This window comes from Drosophila eugracilis, unplaced genomic scaffold (genome assembly GCF_018153835.1).
Source record: "Drosophila eugracilis isolate 14026-0451.02 unplaced genomic scaffold, ASM1815383v1 contig_2088, whole genome shotgun sequence".
In the NCBI taxonomy this organism is placed as follows: Eukaryota; Metazoa; Arthropoda; class Insecta; order Diptera; family Drosophilidae; genus Drosophila; species Drosophila eugracilis.
Window position 1 is genome coordinate 3,004,895 of NW_024572964.1, and position 15,917 is coordinate 3,020,811.

The following is a 15,917-nucleotide window of genomic DNA, read 5'->3' on the forward strand; positions in this document are numbered from 1 at the left end:
GGTTTTATTTTCGATTTAGCAAAATTGAACAAAACGCTGTCCACGAAAATAAACTGTTACTCATGTCGCCTTCGGTGCTCGCTTTTAATTATTTACATGAATACGAAATGTATAAATAATTTCGCATATTTAATTCCATGGCTGTCAACGCTGCGTATGCGCAATGACCGAAGTGCACTTTGTTTTCCATTTCGATTCTGCTCGGCTTCTTTGTTGTTGTGGCTGTTATTGTTATTGTTCTGGGCCATTCACGCTATACGACTTGAGTATAAACAATTCGCCAAGTTTGTTTATGTACAAACACATCGAAGAAGCCGGGACGAGAGTATACGTCGATAATTTTCCATAACGCAACGAGAACTGTTTATGGCCAACATATGCTCCTTGGCCAAGTCAGCTCTTCCGATATATATATCCACTATAGTACTTGGGTACCTATATTTTTTGTATAATTGTTTATGGCGATTTTGGCAAGCGTTTCAGATAAAAATTTCATTTGCCAACGAGGAAAAACTAATTTTCACATTTTCACAACAATAAATGTGAGTGCAACGGTTCGCTCTGCTCTGATTTGGTTTTTCTCGGTTTTCCGTTGGTGGCGTCATCAATTTAAAAATGTGTAACTGATAAGAAGTCGGCGGAGCACGGAGGGAAAATGAGAGTGCCTGTGCCTCGTTTGTGAGTTTTCCTCTGGCGCGTTTTCCATTAATTCCCTGGCAGGCGGGGAAGGTCATTGTGTTCGCTGGCTGCAGTTTATTTTGGTCGACACACCTACTCGTCGGATTCCTCCCCCCAGCAGCACACGAATTTTGCACTTTGCCGCATGCGTCTGCGAATTTATTTCCGTTTAGATTGTGTCATTGCGGTAATTTTGGCCCACGCTGCGTATACGCAATTTGTGCAAGTGCGGGGGCGGAAATCGCACCTCGCTAAATGTGTGCACCGAAAAAAAGAGATTTTATTCTTGTTCTTATGGTTTTAACATATATTTAATATAAAGTTGGTAATAAAGTTAGAAAATGATGATTGTAAAAAGTGTACTTATTTCACTTCATATAAAACCAAATTAAAAGAGTCAAATTTATCGCTATATTATTACCTTTGTTATAAAATAAAACCAATAAGACCGTAGCATCATATAATTTCCCATTCTGTGCTGCGTTAACTAACCTCCATTTTGCGAAACATGATTATTGGTAGCAATTGCAGTTATTGCGAATGTCGAGAATGATAGAAATGCCGCTGGCAAAAGGTGAGAAGCTTATGGAATTCCCCGTTAATGGCACCTGCCAACAGTCATCTGGCCAACTGACACCTGTTCACTGCATTGTTGGGGCTTTATTGATTTATGTGGCTCAACCACTAATGACGTCACCAATGGTTTCAATAAATGACAATTATTTTGAGTGACAGCAAAGGTATTCTTTCATTTCACGCAAGAATTTCTGTCAGCTTTCAGCTTACATCAACCTAATGAAATGCGAAAGCCATTCACTGCTTATTAAGATCTTTATTTAATAGTAAAACCAAGAACAAGGATATATATATTTAAAAGCACAGCTTAAGCGGAATATAGAGCACTGCAGAGTTCGTTTATTAAGCTTGCCATTTAAGAGATAATATTTTAAGCGAAAATAAAGGATGCAAACTGCCAATTAAAACGGAAAAGTCCGATTGCGATTCTTTTGTTTGGCCAAACAACTTTCCATTTCGGAACCGCGGAGCCCACAAAATCTTTTGTTGATCGAAAGACAAACACCCTGCCCCTTCCTTGGACGAAAAAAGTACCCCACTGACAACCATTTTGCGCTGAATGGAAGCGGACACTGGGCAAAACGCGTTTAAACATAAAAACTTAATTATGTGTCAAAAATTGTTGCCGGCTCGTTAACGCAGTGTTCAACATTGCGGCCACGGGCGTTTCATGTTTGTGCATACATTGACGCCCCCCTTTTGCCTTTTGCCATTTTCCATTTTCCACCCAGAATGGCCCGCATGTGAGTGCGCGGTGGGGGAGCGGTGGTAAAGCCCAAGCTTGGCCAGTGAAATCGGCGAACGACCGCAAACACAAACAAAATAAAGCGAAAAATACAAAACTGAGCGAGGACAAAACTGAATGGGAGTATCGCATGGGCGGTGGGGTTAAGGGAGACGGGAACAAGGGGTTAAGGGATGTGCTGGCCAATAAAAAGTAGCTGTAAAATGGCCTTTACGGCATCCAACTACACGAATTTATGGCCCTGTTTTTGCCGGATAATGCGCAATTAAAACTGCCAAGTGCATTACATTAAATTAAAATTAAAATTAAAAATGAAAATGAAAATGCAATGACAAGAGAAAACCGTGTCCATGGTAAATTGCCCGGCCGTGGCAGTTTCAAGTGCCCAGAAATAAGGCATATTATATATTATATAGAATATGTGGAAAATCTCAGAGTATATATCAAAGAAAATTCCCATGCCAAGAGGAAGGGGCATTAATTTTGCCAATTTGCGCCATAATTTGCGGAATGTTTCGAATTAGCGAGCGGGTGGCTCGATAAAACCGCAACTCATAATTAAAATAATGCATTTATAATACTAATTAGCCCGCATTCTGTGCACTGTTCAGTAATATTTAAGCAGCTCATGAATAGAGCAGCACACTTAATGTCTTTCATAATTTTAATTAAAAGTTCGCACTGGGACATCATCTAGAGAGGGCTTTATTTTTAATTATAGAAAAACAGTCATCATATGGAAAGTTATGAGTTGGTGATTCAGGTGCTTATGATATGATGTAACCAGACTTTTAAATAACCAACCGTATTCCTGTGAATCATACCTCCTAAGGCATCGCATTCAAGGCCTCGAAACTTTCTCCCCAAAAAGTTCGCTCTGGGCCAACGCTGCGTATGCGTTATTCATGCAATTCATTCATTGCCAGCATCAGCTGTTCCCCCATCGAGTCCCATCGATTCGCCATAAACAATCGAAACGAGAGGAAAAACCAATTAAAATCATGCGTCGAAATGCACGACCACTTCGGCAGTGGGTGTGGCAAGAACCAAAGGGGGCAGTGGGCGCTGGTGGTGGTGGTGGTGGAATAGTAAGAGGAGTGCGACAACACCACAAATAGCTGGCATCGAGCATCGTCAGCTGGTCCATAAAGTATTTTGGCCTGCCTACGCGGCCATTAATGCTGTAAAAGCATTGCGACGACGTAGAGATATGCAAAAATACACAGAAAACAAGACGGAACGAAAATAAAACTCAAATTGGTTCATTACTAAGGAGGGGGTGGGTGGTGGCGGCATTGAGGGGCTGTCCCAGGGGGAAAGGGGATGGTCACCTTGACGTTGCTGCTTGAACTCGAGCCAGAGAACTATTGAAGGGTGTTGCGAAGGCCTACGGAATCTACAGCGGTGATTTGCACTTATTACTAATGGCAGAATTTCCGATTCCATGGAAAACTGTTTCTTATGCTTCTTGGGTTTTCCTAATCTATTTACACAAAGCGAAAACAAACTCAGTTGCCCTTGAATTGCGCACAAAGCGCTGTTGTTCCCTTAATTAAATGACAGCTTTCTGTCTGTCTATCTGTAAGTTTCAATATTTTGTTACAAGTTGTTTATTCGGATAGAAAAGTTTTCCGTTGGATTTTCTTCTTGGATTTGGTAATGAAAATAGGGGATTAAACCAGCGATTTTCAGATGATTTTCCTCTTCTATTTTTCTTGAAAAATAAATTGTTTGCCATTGCTAATTTGAGTTTTATTGGCGCACAATTTTTGCACTAAAATTGTTCATTTCGACTTAACGATTAATAATTTGTGCTCAGCAATTTTTCTTTCTTTTAATTTGAACGATTCCATGAACAGTGGCTACAAAGTCCGGACTGCCATACAGCTATACATTTTCCCTGGAATTTGTTTGATGCGGCTGTTCGCACGTTTCCCGTTGTATTTGCCACTCGAGTGTGCCACAAAATTTGATTGATTAGGAACGAATTTGGCCCGAACGGGCGAACACATGAATCACTCATTTTGAGAGTGCTGAGTATTTGCATCTGGCCGATTGGCGAAAAGTTGCGGATAAGTTTTTCCCGCCCGGGCATGTGACCGCTACGTCATGGGTGCGGAAAATCAAAAAAAGACACCTCCCCCGCCAAAAATATATCCACACTTTTGACGGGACTTCAAAAGCCAAAAGCCGAAAACCGAAAGCCAGTTGGCAATGTCGAGGCGACTGTGGGACTTAAATGTTTGGCGCATTTATGTTGTCAGTGCGGACATGTCACAGACAAACAACAATGTATACATTAAAAACAATTTTCCGACTCGGAATATCTGTGGGGCGGCTCTCCTTGGCAATTGGCCCAGTTTTTGTGGCAAAGGCGACACGCCAAGGGCCTGGATTTGAGGGACTCGGAACAACGCAATGGAACATCTTGTCCACAAATTAGGTGTGTCAGCTGTAATTAGAAATGATGCCTAAAATACAATGTGTTTATACGCAGTGCGGGAAAATGTAAGGTAAATCACTGGCTTTTTCTCACAGTAATGGTTTCCCAAGAAGAATGATTCTAGAAATTATTCTCATTTTTCATGTTACTATTTCCCTTTAATCCCACAAATCTTTTCAAATATCGCAAACAAAATCGGTTCGCAAATTGCCAGCAAATTGCTATTCAATGCTCTATTTAATTTGGCTAAAAGCCCAAGCCAAAAACTGAAACCCGTCATCTATCCATAGATCTGAATACCAAAAAGAAAATGGAGAAAAAAGACAGATAAACGAAATCGATTAGGTGGAATTTTGTCAAAAGGGAAAGTGTTAAAAAAAAACTAAGTTTATGGGCTGAACGAGCTGTTAAAATGAGGAATTGAAAATGAAAATGTTAATATTATTTAACATTTATATTTGTAAATACTAAAAAATATATACAAATTTTATGTTGCTCTTTACCGAATTTTTGTACTTAAACAAAAGTTGAAAATCAATTTAATATTTCCCCCTAAACACCAAACATTTAGATTGTGTTAACTGATGAGTTGTATACAATCATAGATCAGCTAATTCTCCTCTTGGATTTTATATATTTTCCATCCATTTCCACTTTCAATTAACAATGATTTTAAAAGCCTAAATAGCCCCACCACAAGTATTTGCATTTATTGCCAAACCCTCTAAAAATGTTAATTAAACTAATAGGTTAATATTCTTCCACAAAGCACATAAATAATAGCCTCATCTCTGAACCTGCACATTATTTTAGTGATTATTTGGTATTTGAAATGTGTTTACACAAATTTAAAACAGCCGTAAATTGTATAGAATGTGTTTTATACTCAATTTATTTTATTTATTTCATGTCTGGATGGCCACTAATAGCTAAATACATTTTGTTGATAACAATTTATTTGAAATAAATTGGAATAATAAATTAGATTCTTTTACAAAATGTTAGTATTTACTCAATTTGTATGGCGGCATTTAAATAATTCAGCTTCAGGCATTTAAGAAGCTACTTTGGCCATCAAATTGATTGGTTTTCTTCATTATTGAAAAGCCAAAAGCGCTCTTCATTTCTGTCAACAGCCAGTGACGAAGTTATATACCCGCAGGAAGAACCTCTGACCCCTCTGGCAATAATAATAAATAAGTGAATGGTAGTTTCTGCTGATCCATCGAAGGCTCCAGCGAGTCCAGCTCAGTGCCAAAAATAGCAGAATGATATTAATTCTTGTTTGCTTTGTTTTGGTTTCTGTTTCTTTGGCCGGAGAAGCCGCAAACAGGCAGGAAATGAGAATTGAATACAATAAAAATCATTCAATAGTATCACTCGGGCCCATTGTTGTTCCGAATTAATAATAGATAACAATGGCAATGGAAAGCGGAAGTCCAAAGAGGAAAAGCCGAAAAACACACACGCACAGACACATCCACAGACAAAGAGCAAAATAAAAGGCAGAAATGAGGAGGAGACAAGTGGATTATGAGGACCCAGAGGCCAGCAGAGGACCCGAAATCCATCCCTGGTTTAATTAACTCCCGACGTGATTTTTCCTGCTTTTCCAGCGCTGAGAAATGGCCAGAAGTAGTAGTGGCAGAGTGGCTGGGCCATTCAATTCCGGTGGTCAGGGGCTCGTAATTTGAAGTTATGTGCGGTCTGATGTAACCAACAGCCAAACAAGCTTCCTCGAGGTCCTGCGAGAAATTTCCATTTCAGCCCGGGCTGGCATAACGAACTGAGTTTTCCCTTCTTAGCCATAAATCATAAACAAAAGGCAGCATTTTCGGATAACAAAAGGCTGGAGAAAAAGTTTAGATGTTTAGCTTTAACAATGTTTGTAGTTCGAAAAGAAATTCATAGAAGAGCAGGAGAGTTCTGAAAATGTTCTGCTTCTCTGTTGAAATGCAAAACAAACTTCCTCCAGGAAAATTCATAAACCAAAGGCATTAATGTTCTAGCAAGAAAGAAGAGAAAAAAAGTCAGGGGAAGAACGTTATAAAAATGTTCTAGTTTAAAACAATTTTCCATGGTTCTAATACTAGGTTTCTAAGTTTACGAAGCTTTAAACTTTAAAGTACGAAAGGCTTAAAAAACTTTATAAAAATTGTTCTTGGTAGATAAGAAATCTAAGTAATATTACGAAATCAAGTTCAATATTAATTTTTCATTTTAAAAAATAAGGTGCAAGCTATCTTCTGTCACTGACCAACTCGCCGTCCAATCGCATCACCAGGACAGGGTATAAATGACAGGTCATAGGTGGCAGGATACAGAATGAGATTTAAGCCTGGCAATGTGGCTAAATGGGGCTCCTTGCCAGTGTCCTTGAATCAGACACTCGAACTCGACCACAGGCAACGGGAACGGCAGTAACTTCCAGCTGGGTGAAATGGGTTCCAAATGGTTTGAAAGGTGAGAAGGTGGAGATGGTGTGACCTCGTGGAGTGACTGCACCTTCACCTGTCACACGGGCGAGCAAGCGAAAACGAACTTGGGTGCACGCGTACCCAGCTGCGAAAATGAAAAAGGGCCTCCGAGATTGCCAACTAACCAAGTTTCGTGGCATTGGTCACAGCAGCAGCAGAAAAATCAGCCACAAAAGTAGAAGGAACATGGCACTAACAGCTACAAGGAATCACTGAGAAAAAATAGCGAAAAAAACTAAAATAACTGAAGATAACCATACTGTTTTAAAGATATTTTTTAAAGATAATGTATAAATATTAAAACTTATATATCTTTATAAAGTTCATTCAACGATTTTCCCTCTGTGTAAGGACTGTGAAAACAGCAAAACCAGCGCTCGTTCAGCAGACTTGTATCCTGTTTCCAATTTTCATTCAGTATCCCACTTCCACGCGCACTTCGTGTCCCCCCTGTTCGTGCCCCAGCCCCTTCGCCAACCACACCACTTCTGCCACCCATCTAACACCGCCCACCACCCACCGACTTACATCCCAAAGTAGGTCGTCGCGTCTGTCCTTGCCGTGGAGCGAAGGCAGGCACAAAGGCGAGCACGACGAACAAGGAGCTGCAAAAAGGACGAAAAACTTCACCTAACCTCATTACGAGTTTCCCTACGCACACATACAGAAGTGATGACGTCATTGGTTGAGCTGTGTGCCTTCGCCCGCTCATTCGTTTGTAAAGGCTGCGCACGAGGTGGGTGGCTTTTCAGTGGGTGTTTGAAATGTCAAAGGTTAGCTCAGAGCAGAGAACTACCTGTAAGCTAATTATGATATTCATAAAAAATGCAAAATATATGCAAATATTAAATAGGAAAAATAATATATTTGAAAACGCTCATGCATTGCCCATAAAATTCTCACAAATTAATTCACGGGCGGATCAAAGGATCTAAGCGAGTGAATGGAGCAATTTCCCTTTTTGACTGGAAAGGACCTGCGCAGTTATCAAAGAGAAAGAGAGAAAGAGAGTGTTATTGAAGTCGTCGGCTTTAGGTTTTCTGGAATAACACAAAAGGACAACAACAAATTGCAGTAAACAGTAGAAAAAGTAGCCAAAAGTTGGGAGTTGGGCGGGATTAATGGGCGGTATAACAAGCGGGCGGACTAACTAGGGGCGGGGTAAAAGGGTAACATGCGTAGCGAACTGAGACATTGGAATTATTATTACATTTTACTTGCTTTTATTGCGTTTCAGCTACGGCTTCCATTTGCGCCCCTCATTCAATTTGTTTGAATTTCTGTCAAGAAATATTTATGTATATATTTTTCCACTTTTATGAATATTGTTTTTAGGATTATTCGGCGAGGAGAGGTGGATACTCAGGATACAGAACTGGCCAAAGTGGATGACAAAATCTTCACTAATCCCATTTGAATTTCATTCGACTGCCAAATGGATTTCATTTTAATTTCGCATTAAGCAGAGACAAATCCGTGCAGCGGCTTTCTTCTACCGAATTTAAATGCGTTCGCACAGCTGATTTGCATGCAAATAAGCCAGATTTTCCAATCCCATCTCATCCACGGGATGGATATCCTTCACATGTTAGGTGAAACTGCCAGATTTGCCCAGAAAATATGCGGGAATGTCACGGCCCATCGCTTCGTCGCTCAAATAAAATAGATAATTAACATATCCATGGGTTATGCGGGAATATTTGGGATTGCCGATGGGGTTTCTATCTGAATGATCTGGACCAATTGAATGTCCGCTCGACTGGAACTAATTGAAGTTTGTATTTACTTTTTGGCAAAGCTTTTCACACGGAAAACTGTGGCATTTTTCATACAGGCTTTTCAAGTTAGTTTGGCACGAAAATTGAAATCAAATATGGAATATATTATTGTTTAATTTGTGGAATGAATTCCGTTTTTATATAGGGTTTAATTCTGAAAATAAATAAAGAAAAGAAATGCGTAAATATATATTTTTAAATTCCAAAAACCTGAGAATTGGCTTCCGTTCTTGGGGTTGAAAATGGCATTTCCTCGCATTAAGTAGCCGCCACTTGGACCGCTGGGTTAGTCAGCCTTTTTCGGTGGGCTTTCTGCCGTTTGTTATTATTTTTATTGTTATAAATTTCAATTTCGGTGTCTCAAGGACGTTGCACGAAATTAAAGACCCGAAATATGCGCAACACTTTCGCGCCACTTGCGCACGTATACGTCCTTGGTGTGTGTATGTGTGTGTGTGTATCTTTGTGTGTGAGTGGTACGCGGCGTATACGTGATGTGTGTTCTAAGCTATCCCTGCTCACTTCTCGGGCTCTTCCGATTTCAGGGGTTTTTCAATTTCCTGTTGCTTTCGTGCATTAAGCCCCTTGGAAAAGCATGAGCCCGAAAACTAATCTGCAAACGGTACATTCCATTTTTGTGAATTAATATTCGGATTTCTTTTTTCTGAATGGAAAGTGCTTTAAAGATGAATCTGTGAACCGAGTTTGCGCTGCTTTGAGGTCGTCAGTGTCCTTGGCATTATATACAATTTGTACTTGGCTTTATGTATTCTCCTTTGGCTTTCTACTCGCTTTTTTTTATATTTTTTGTTCGACTTGCAGTTTCCCCGGCGGCGACCAGATTTTTCCCTCCGTTGCTGGTCCGTTGCGTGTTCTGGTTTTTCCAGATCAGTGCCTCGCAGCTTGAGCCATATTTTCCCCTGGCATAATTGCAAGAGGCGAAATCCTCTAAGTGGCAGGATATGGCAGGATGAGCGAAGGTTGTCGCCGTCTGAAAGCAATTTCTTTGGCTTTCAGTTGGCCAAATGCCAGAGGCCATATTTCAGATTGAAATTGTTTAGATTTTGAGTTCTTCGATGACATGTTCACACTTTTCAGTCATGAAGTGTTACCGTGATGAATAAATAGTTCAAGAAATTGTAATATAATAAATCCTTAATATCAAAATTTGAGTACAATTTCTGAGAAGTTCTGCACAAATTTGAATCAAAGAAAATATTCTAAAGCTTGCCAAAACCTTTGTCAATAAATATTCTTATTTTTCCTGATATATTACATATAAATAAATAGAAGGATATGGCAATAAGAATGTTGGAGTTCTCTCCCTAAAAGGAATGTATTCTACTTTTAGCTGGCCGGATGCCAGGAGATAAATCGCATATTGAGTGGCAAGTCAAAACTGCCAATAACTCAGAGAAACACTAGCCTGCGTTTCTATTAATTTTCCTTAATATTTTGTAAACACCAATGATCTGTGGTTCATGACGTCATCTCAGCGAGAGATCAAGACAGCCAAACGAAGACGTAAAAGATTGCTTCGTATCTGTGCATCTGATGGATAAACAAATTGCCTGCGTGCGCTCATCGATTTTTATGAGTTCAAAGATTTACTTTCTGCCGCATTCCAACACAGAAATCACTGCACCGAAAATCCAATGTGCATTCGGCTGCCAGAAGCCGGGAAAACAAAGGCACAAGTCCATGCGAAAAACAAAGAGCAAAACAAAAATATTAATGGCGTCATTTGTCGAACACAGAAAAAGGCCCCCGAAACGAAGTGCAGAAGGAAATTTGTTGCTCGCCAGGGAAATGTACGGAAAAAATAACAAATAAAATGAAAATATTTCCTACATCGAATGGGAGGTGCTCTAAAGAGTGGGCGTGTATGGAAAAAAATAAGGAAAATTTACATAATTCCGATATATAGTCTTTACCAGCTTATACGAAAATGGAAATTGAGGAAAATCTAAATTTAAATCAAGAATCCCGTTAATATACTAAGTTTGTTTATAAATAATGCATCAAATATTTCCTAAATGTTAGATAATTGATTTTTAAATATTCCAAAATCACGCCAGAAAGTGCCAATTAATCTGCAATTAAAATGCTTTCAGCCGGAGAATCTGGTTTTGTTTTAGCCGAATTAGAATTGGCCCCTAAACAGGCCTTAAAAAGCCTCCCAAAGATGGAATGCTTTTGGGGTCAAAAGCCAAACACGTGCTTTGCCAAAACATTTGACTTTGGCTTTAATTGCGAAAAGGCACGCGAATTCGCCTACGATTCTGAAACCGCCCCCAGGAACTCAATCTCAGTCTCAGCGGGTTCCGGCCAACTATTTTCGGATGCCCAATTAATCTTTGAGCAGAAATTTCACTGCGTGCGGTGGTGTGGAATTTTAAGCGATTTGCTAGTCATTATTTATTTTTCTTCGAGATCGCCGAGTGAAATAAATCGGTCTAAAAATAACACCAAAACAAGAACTTGGCCAGCAATGAACTTACATCGGGCTAGTGAGTGAGGTGAGCCACACAGAAATCATTTATCATTATCAGGGGACAGCGGACATTTGAAACATTCATGAGTCGGTTAGTGCCGTAGACTTGATAAATGCTCCCAGCCTTGGAATAAATAACTGTAATGGTAGAAAGTCATCCGAAGTTTTTAATACCCTTGATGGGAATAGATTTATATTCAAGGCATACACCCTGGAGATTTGAATGCCTTTATTACAGATCATTCAAAAATTCATTATTTTAGATTTTTGAAAGTGTATATTATTGCTTTTACCCTTACTTCTTTAAAATCTTAAGTTATACATTTATGTTTATCGATTTTGCTAGCTGAAAGTTTAGAGGAATTTCCAAATTTAATAAAATGCCTATCTGTGAGTGGCGAACTTTTGAAAAGTAATAAGCCCCGTTTGCAATAAGCCAATCGAAGACACTATCAATAGTCAATTCGAATTGGTATAGCATGCATTATTCAGCTCCTCTCCCTGACAACTTCTATCACTTATTAGGGCAAACACGCACGGCTAACAGGTTGGCAAATGCACAGAGAGAAAATCTTAAAAACATATTTCAAGATAAAAATAGTCATAAAAGTAATTGGAATGCCTTACTTTAGCTATCCTGTATTTATATTTTATATTTGCATAGTTAATAAACCGTAAATAATCTTAAGCAATATAAATTATAATTTTTCTTATTGTGCATCCATTGAGGGGGTGTGCATCGACGACCATAATCGAAAATCAATAAGGTGGCTGGCACATATGAGGAATATGGCCGGCACTGGTAGACCGTTAACGTTAACGGGCAATGGCCCAAAGTTGATTATGAATATTTGATGCGGTCCGTCCAACTGCGCAGTTGACATGACCAGCAGATGAGGGCCGTAAAGGTAGTCAACGCAGTGCAGCTATTAACCATGTCTAGCAGCAGACAGCAATTTGTGCCGGGTTAATGACACCTACCACTCGAACAATGCGGTGCCTGGCACACCCTGTTGCCATCGATTTCGGCCAAGGGATCCGGGATCAAGATGACGCCATGTCGGAATGCAGGACCTCAGGGCCATAAAGCCGCGTAATACCCAATAAAAACAATTAAGTTAATACACGAATGCCCCGGAAAGTGTGCTCTCTCTTTGGTTTCAGCGGGCTGCCAAGTGCAACAATTGAGCGAAAGTGAGAACCAGCACCCACACACACACACACTTATACACATGAGGAGACCCTAAATGTTAGCCAAGGCCAAGTCAAGTTGGTCAAGAGGCAACGAATGAAGAAGAAGCAGCAGTAGCAGCGCCAGCGGCTGGAACAGCTTGCATGCCAATGGCCAATAAGTCGCTGTGGCACGCAAAAGAAAACCCCAAAAAGTACGGGGAAAAGTCGGAGGAAAGCGGCGAACACAATTAGAGTAACTTGCTTAAATTTTCAGAAAATGGAAAGTGTGCTACAGAGACGTGAGTCTTGAATCCACACTAACTTTATTTGAGCGCCCTTCGCACATTTTTGTTGGCCCAATAAAATTAGAACAAGACACTGAGAGAAAAAGTTGAAGAAACTATACATATTAGATATAAAAACCTTCTCCATTCACTAAATTACGCCAGTACAACCTCATTTCATCTTAAAACGAGTTCAGGTTGAGCAGGGCTCCTTTTACCTTGGTCTTTTCTCTCTCTGCAGCCTGGGGTCAGCTGCTAACGGATGTGGATGTGGCCGGAAGTCGATGGCGTCGAATTGGGGAAGACCCGCCAGCAAAAGGAAGTCGGGCACACCGACACAGATAGAAAGAAAGCGACTAAAGTGTTGAGGTTGCCGCTGACGCACTCTGAAGAGACGCCCTTCGCGGCCCTTGGGGAGCATTTAAAAATAAATGCACTTGACTTGCAAAATGCTTGCACCAAACAAAACAAAATGGCGCCCATAAATTTAGACAATGGCAATGGCGACGCTGGAGAGTCGGCAATAAATGTTTGCCACTCGCAAGCGGAACAAAATGGCATAACAAGAGCTACGGGCTGGGCAACATTGACACGCTTTTTGTACATATTTGTATTGCCTTTGCCTTGTTGCTATTGTTCTTGCCACGGGCCTTAGATTTAGTTTTGTTTCAGTTTTTAGTCCTGGCTATTTTTCGCCCTTCTTTCGCCGGCGAAAACAGGAAACATTCCGCCATGCAATATGCAAATGGCAAAAGCTTGGCTGCTTTTAGCACTTAAGTGGATTTTTAGCATTTGATGCAATGTATCTTGTCAGAGCCGGGGGTTTCGTTGGATAGGCAAATCCAAAGTGTCTGAAGTTTTAAATATTCATTCTTGATAAAGTGCTTTGAAGTCTGTCAAAGATTTACAAATGCCTTAACAAACTAGCCCCAACTTAGGCAGTTATCTTTTCTTAGTATATTTTACATCTCTGCTTCTCCATTATTGATCACCTCTCCTGAGTCAGACATTGAATTTTCAATCAGCGTCTCTCTCTTCTTGAATACCCCCCTTAGTACCAACGTTTCTAATTATTTTCGCTAATGTTTGCCCAACATTTTTCAATTAGCGTCAACAAAGCAAAGAAATCATTAATCACACATGAGGCTGCTAGCTGCGACGTTTCAGCGATGTCATCAAATTTAGCCAGCAACTTTATAATGTCCCCATGGATGTTTCAGCTGTTGTTTTAGCCCAGTTTTAGTAACCCGAGTAGCCCTGTTTGAAGGAAAATGTCTGGGATAAGTCAAGGCTGCTCGGCGATGGACAATGTCAAACCATTTGAGAGCAATTAAGGGGCCATTTTGTAATGTTCTGCATACGTGTTTAGCAAATTATGTTTGCAGATTTATGGGCTTCGCTAAATGTGTGTGTGGGCGTGTGGGTGTTGCCATAAATTTCAGCAGCCATTATCTGGCCGAGTTTTTATGACAAGGCCAGAAGCAGTCAAAAGAAATGCCTTTCGCCCTCTCTCACGCTTTCGACCAAGTTGTGCTGGGAACAACGAAAAGGTCTCACCTCATTAAAATGGGAAATTAATTGCATTCTGCCATGGCCTCAAGGCAATTCAACAGGTTCCAAGGTGAAGTTGGCCACTTCTCACACTCGCACACACTCACACTTGAACCCACAAACACACAGATACACACTCACACAATCAGGGAATTAATTGTCGAGCTGCGGGGCTAACATGTTGCATGCATCCTTAGCCAAGTAAAAAAATTAAAAAAAAGAGCTGAGAGTTTGCATGCAGTTTAGTTTCATTTTGCGCCAGAAATAATTGCAATGAAAATGGAGAAAAAAACTTTTGCTTTTCGTCTGCACGCGATTAAAATAAATGGAAAATTCAAGCAGCGCGAGTAAAAGCTTTCAATTGGATCAAAAATGATGGCTATAAACGCAATTAGTACCTGGTGTATGAACTAGAGTATGCTAAACTATTACAATATATTATTAAGGTGTAGTAATTATACCGGTTAAAAATTAATTCTGATTCAACCTTACATCATAAATTATAAGTCTAAAACAGAACATTTAAATACAGTTAGTGTGAAGAACATGACATGGCTTGAGCTATGTTATCACAAGCCACATTTTCTCCCACTTCCTTTCCGCTGCCTCCATCATACCCCGTCAGAATAAGCATTCCCCTTAAACTCAAACCGAAACTCGCCAGAAATGTTGTCAAAAATGTGACTGCTTGAGCTTTGGCATTGCCATTCGGCAATTATATAACTCCCAGGACGAGTGCCCACTTGGAGTAGTAGCTAATAAACAACAATTTAGTCGGACTAAAATGCAACAAAACTATATAATTTGCGTCGCAGCCATAACTTGGCTAACTCTGACCCCCGGCACGCGAGGTGAAAGGGCAGCGAGAGTGACAGGTGGCGCACAAATCAGCAATCTGCATGCGAATGGGGTATTCTCATGGGCCCAAATGTGAATATGTGAATACGAATGCGGGAATGAATACGAAATGAAGACGTATTCGACGACTGAGGTCGTAGGGTCAGTTAACATTTTTGCAGGGCACTACGCATGGCAATCCATTTGAGAAATTCGCGGACCGTTAGGCATATTACTTGCCGTTTCCGGCTGGGCGTAAAAATTCAAATTTGATTGCTATGCGGCAGAAACTGAATCACAGGGCAGAAATCTGGGCAAAGGCCAAATAGTCAAAGGAAGCCAAAAATAGACATTTAAATGCAAAGGCCCAGCCCTCGGCGATTGCAAATTAACGCTAATAAATAAAAGAAACGGCCTCGATTCTGCTGGCCGGGTCAGGAATTTACCAACAACAATTGCATTCATTTGCATACGCAATTATGCGATAATTGCCACGAAAGTTTTCCCTGGCCCCGAAATGTATGCTACAAATACAGCAGAGTCGGTGTGGGAATGGGTAACTAACGGACTTAAGGGAAGCTCACTCCACCCTGTGATTGGTTTCCTATCTTATCAGTTGTCCGCAACTATTGATTCATTGCCCACAGGCACAGTGGGCGTGGCAGCTTTAAATAGCGTGATTCAATAAGCGGATTCTACGAGAGTGATTCATGGGTTAAGCGAATGCGGTGACCTCGAACAGGGAAGGGGTTTCATTATCTTTGTACTGCAATAAACAGGTTTTTGGTAGATTTCGATAAATTATCTATTATATATTGATAATAAATCTTCATATAAGCAGATTCTTATACGAATTATTTTATCAGTAATAAATACAAATT

General features: G+C 40.2%; 1 protein-coding gene across 16 annotated transcripts in view; it reads left to right on the forward strand.

Moving 5' to 3' along the window:
* LOC108107759 (potassium voltage-gated channel protein Shab) overlaps window positions 1–15,917 on the forward strand; it is a 57,170-nt gene that overhangs the window by 12,196 nt on the left and 29,057 nt on the right. The window lies entirely within an intron of this gene.